This window comes from Orcinus orca, chromosome 20 (assembly GCF_937001465.1).
Source record: "Orcinus orca chromosome 20, mOrcOrc1.1, whole genome shotgun sequence".
In the NCBI taxonomy this organism is placed as follows: domain Eukaryota; kingdom Metazoa; phylum Chordata; class Mammalia; order Artiodactyla; family Delphinidae; genus Orcinus; species Orcinus orca.
Genome location: NC_064578.1, coordinates 17,913,080 through 17,917,664, shown reverse-complemented (window position 1 = coordinate 17,917,664; position 4,585 = coordinate 17,913,080). Strand labels below are relative to the sequence as shown.

The 4,585-nt window shown below is 48.5% G+C and overlaps 1 non-coding gene across 1 annotated transcript; it reads left to right on the top strand.

Annotated features, from left to right (window-relative positions):
* Positions 1-1,265: 1,265 nt before the first annotated feature.
* TRNAE-UUC (transfer RNA glutamic acid (anticodon UUC)) lies at positions 1,266-1,338 on the top strand. The gene has a single exon. It is a non-coding gene; the product is annotated as a tRNA-Glu (tRNA).
* The last annotated feature ends 3,247 nt before the right edge of the window (positions 1,339-4,585 follow it).

Here is a 4,585-nt window from a genome sequence, read left to right as displayed (position 1 = left end):
AACAGAATTTTTAATTTAACTTAATGATTAGATTTAAATCTAATAGCCACATGTGGCTTGTAGCCACCGTATTGGACCGCTTGGCTCTAGAAGAATACAAAAGAAACTCCGTTAACCGCGGGGAGAGGCCTGGGAATTCATTAGGCGGATGGCTAACAGGAATGAGAGGGACACTTGTACTTTATACCTTTTCTGTGTCCTGTAATTTTTGAACTAGGTGAATGCCTTACCCATCTCAAAAGTTAGACTTGAAAAATGAAAAGAAGGAATGAGGGAGGGAGGCAGAGCCCTCGGGCTGCTGTGTGGAGAACGGATTAGAGAGGGAGAAGGAGTAAAAGGGGAGACCAGATGTATCAGCCAGGATGCTGGCAAGAAACAGGCAAACTCAAAAGATTAACTGAGCAGAGTTAATGGAGGTACTATTTACAGAGTGGTGGGCAGGGTTGCAAGGTGTCTTCATCTAAGCACTAGATTAGGTTGATAATGGGTTGACTGGGTTGATAATGCTGCCATTTTCTGAAATGAAGACAGGAAGAGGAGCAGGTTGGAGAAGGGCAATGATGCGTTTGGTTCTGAACTTGCCTGTATTTTTGAGCACTTTGAGGTGCCTATTGGACATGTAAGTGGAGATGTTCGGGTGTAGTAGGGTTCTGCAGGTGTGGGGTTCTGGAGAGGGTTCCAGGCTGCACACAGGCCAGGTGACCCTGGGAGGGAGGGGCATTGGTGCCAGCTTCACAGTATCTGTTCTCCTTCCTACTAGAGATGGGAGAGGGACGTTGCCGCCAGCTAGCGAGGAAGGAAGAGGAGAAGTGGTGGCACCATATCACGAAGGGAACCCACATCATTTACTTCACATTCCTCATTTCCTCCCTTGGGGTGGTTTACTGGATAGAAGTAAAAGCTGAGGGGTGAGGCCTGAGCACAGGGCATGAAGGAGAGAGCTTCAGGGCCCCTGTGTGTGTCATTTCATGAGCTGCCAGGCACTTGTGGGCGGCAGGGAGTTAAGAGGAACAAGTCAGGCCGTCTACCCCTGGAAGGCCCAGCGGTGAGAAGGCTGGGGATGGAGGAAGTGGGGTGCCACTGAACCAACCAGTCCTGAAGCGCTGAGGGCACCCCATCCTGGATGACCCCATGAGAGAGGTTTTAAACAAGAGCAGCCTAACTGCTGTGAATAACATGAGGCCAATGAGAACTCCAAAAGGAAATGATAGTAAGTAAAGCTACCATCACCATCAGCCCCTCATCTTAAGAACTTTCTTGGGAATTCCCTGGTGGTCCAGTGGTTAGGACTTGGCGCTTTCACTGCCATGGGCCCAGGTTCAATCCCTGGTCGGGGAACTAAGATCCCGCAAGCCATGCAGTGCAGCAAAAACAACAACAACAACAACAAAAAACAAAACACACAGAAAAAACTTTCTTAAGAAAACTCTTAAAAGCCAGGTAGTCTGCAGAGCACTTTCTTTTATCCCACTCCAGTCGGGTGGCCAGGGCAGTGGGATCCTTTTAATATACAGATCTAATAACATTCATTGTGCCATGTGACAAGGACATTATGACCCGCATTTGACAAGTAAGGAAATCAGGGCTAAGAAAGGTGGGAAACTTGGCTGGGCCTCTGATTCCGAGGTTCACACACACTCCACCTCTGGGCCTAGCGCATTAGCCTCCGTTCTGTGCCATCGTCCTCCTCCCTCCGCCCCTGGCCCCGCTGCTCCGCTTGGCCACATTCCCTCTCCTCCTGAGATCTCCCCACCCTTCTGTCCCTCCTCTCCCTCCTTCTCTATGTCTCTATGGAAATGGAGTCAAGGTTGGTTTTGGTGGATTACACTTTACCATCCTTGAGAAATATTTTAAATGATGATCTCATGTATTGTTTCCATGAAGGAAAAAAACGATAAAATCAAGTCATTTCACTTTAATATGTCACTCTATTTTCCCTAATAATTCGGTTGACCCTTAATAAAGGGGGAAAAGTTTCCCTCATCTTAATCAACAAGCATATCGGGTTGCTTTTGCTCCTGCTGGCTGGCGTCAGGAGCAGTTTTATTTTTCCAGGGATATTAGACATCTCGACTCATGAGCCACCAGGGAATAAGTTCAGGGTTTGGATTTCAAGTGTTTCAGAGGGCTGCTTACAAACGTTCCACCCGTGCCTGCCCTCCGTGCCCACCGGATCTGTCGCTTAGACAGTTACAGTGGCCCTCGAGCTGTGCTGCCTTCCAAGACTCCTCCCCCGTCTGTGCCAGAGTAACCCTTCAGATCTCATCATGTCGCTTCCCTGCTTAAACACTTCTGTTCCGTTCCCATGACCTACTAGGCGAAGTACAAGTAGCATGTCATGTGACGTCTTCCAGGCCCTGGTCTCAGCTGACATTTACAGCCTAGTCCTGCCCACCCCTCACCTCTCCCTTGATCCAGGCCCCACAATCCACGCTGTATCTTTTTTAGGACATAGGCTCTCCTGTTGCCTCACCTTCGCTTGTGCTTCTTCCCCCTATGGGGGGTGCCTTACTTCTTCCCCATCCCTCCCCAAATCTGATCAGTTCTTACAAGCATTTCCTCCGCAAAGCCTTTCACAATCCTGGAGCCTCAGAATTAGTTGCTCCCTTGACATCGTGTTCCTTCCTCTAGTAGATTTCATTGGAGTCTAGCTCTTAGGCTAGACTTCATGTTCCTCTTCCGAGTTAGATCGTAAGCTTACTGAGGGCCTCTGCCTAATTATCTCCAGCCCACACTCATCCCTGGCACTGAGCACAGTACCTGGGACCCAGGCTGGTGCTGAGAAGTTGCTGAATTGAAATCCAAGACTGAAAACCTTCTCTGAATCCCATCTTCACCTTTCCAGTAAAGGGAGTTCATGGCTGGCCGCTTTGCCTCTCCTTTGTCCTGCAAGTGACTTGGTTCCTGCCCTGATGCCACTTCTTCCAGGAAGCCTTCCAAATTTGGCATCCCTCCTATGAGTTTCCTTAGCACCTGCCTTAATGTATTCATTGCCCTGAATTGTAAATGCTTCCATGTCCCCCACCAGTCTGAGGTTACCTTGAGGGCAGGGGCTGTGAATCTAGCCCAGTTCATAATTATAGAGCACTTTCAGCATGCCAAGTGTGTTTTGAGCACTTTATGTATGCTAATTCATTTATGTGCCCAAAAAACATGAGCTAAGTAGCATTAGCCCCATTTAAAAATTTTTTTTAATTTTTAATATATTTATTTTTGGCTGCGTTGGGTCTTCATTGCTGCACGCGGGCTTTTTCTCTAGTTGCGGCAAACAGGGTCTACTCTTTGTTGCGGTGCACGGGCTTCTCATTGTGGTGGCTTCTCTTGTTGTGGAGCACGGGCTCTCGGCGCTTGGGCTTCAGTTGTTGTGGCACGTGGGCTCAGTAGTTGTGGCACGCAGGCTCTAGAACGCAGGCTCAGTAGTTGTGGCTCACGGACTTAGTTGCTCCGTGGCATGTGGGATCTTCCCGGACCAGGGATTGAACACGTGTCCCTTGCATTGGCAGGTGGATTCTTAACCACTGCACCACCAGGGAAGCCCCTCATCAGCCCCATTTTATGGAAGGGCAAACTAAGTCACGCAGCTAGGAAGCAGAGTAACAAGGGTTTTAATCCAGGCCATCTGGCTCTAGTGCCAACTCTTCCCCATTGCACACTATTACTTGTATAATTTAGTGAACAGAAGTGGGGTCCAATGCTAAGAAGCCCGGCACACCCTGAACTCCTGCTCATCTTCCCTCAGGAGACATAGTTCCACGCGTCTGCAAGGAGTTGCCCAAATGCAAGACCAAGATCTGTGCTAATAACGCGTTCTTGGTGAATAGCATTTTGATAAAGACTTGTTGTTCTCCTCTGCCCGAGGAGCCACCCCATTTCCTGCTGTCCCACAGGGAGGTCCTGGGAATGGTTAACAGTGCTTTGCTGCTGAATAACCTCTGGGGTAGCTTTAGTAACAAAAGACCTCACAGCACCAGGCCAGCTGCCAGACTTCTCAAAGACAGTCCCCTCTCTCCTTGCTGGTGGGCACAATATATGGCTCAAAACCCTGAAATATGCACATAATCTTTGACTCAGTAACTCTACTTGGAGAAATGTATCCTAAAGACCTCTCCATACAATTCATCAAAGGCGTGTATATAAAGGAGTTCCTCATAACATTGTTTATGGGAAAAAACACTGGGGGAAAAAAACCCAGGTCCATCAAAAAGGGAATTCGTTTAATAAAATATAGGCATCTAGGGCTCCCCTGGTGGCACAGTGGTTAAGAATCCGCCTGCCAATGCAGGGCACACGGGTTTGAGCCCTGGCCCGGGAAGATCCCACATGCAACTAAGCCCATGTGCCCACAACTACTGAGCCTGTGCTCTAGAGCCCACAAGCCACAACTACTGAAGCCCGTGCGCCTAGAGCCCGTGCTCCGCAAGAAGGGAAGCCACTGCAATGGGAAGCCTGCGCATCCCAGCGAAGGGTAGCCCCCACTCACCGCAACTAGAGAAAGCCCGTGCACAGCAACAAAGACCCAACACAGTCAAAAATAAATTAATTAATTAAATAAATTAAAAAAATAAAAACATAAAAATAAAATAAA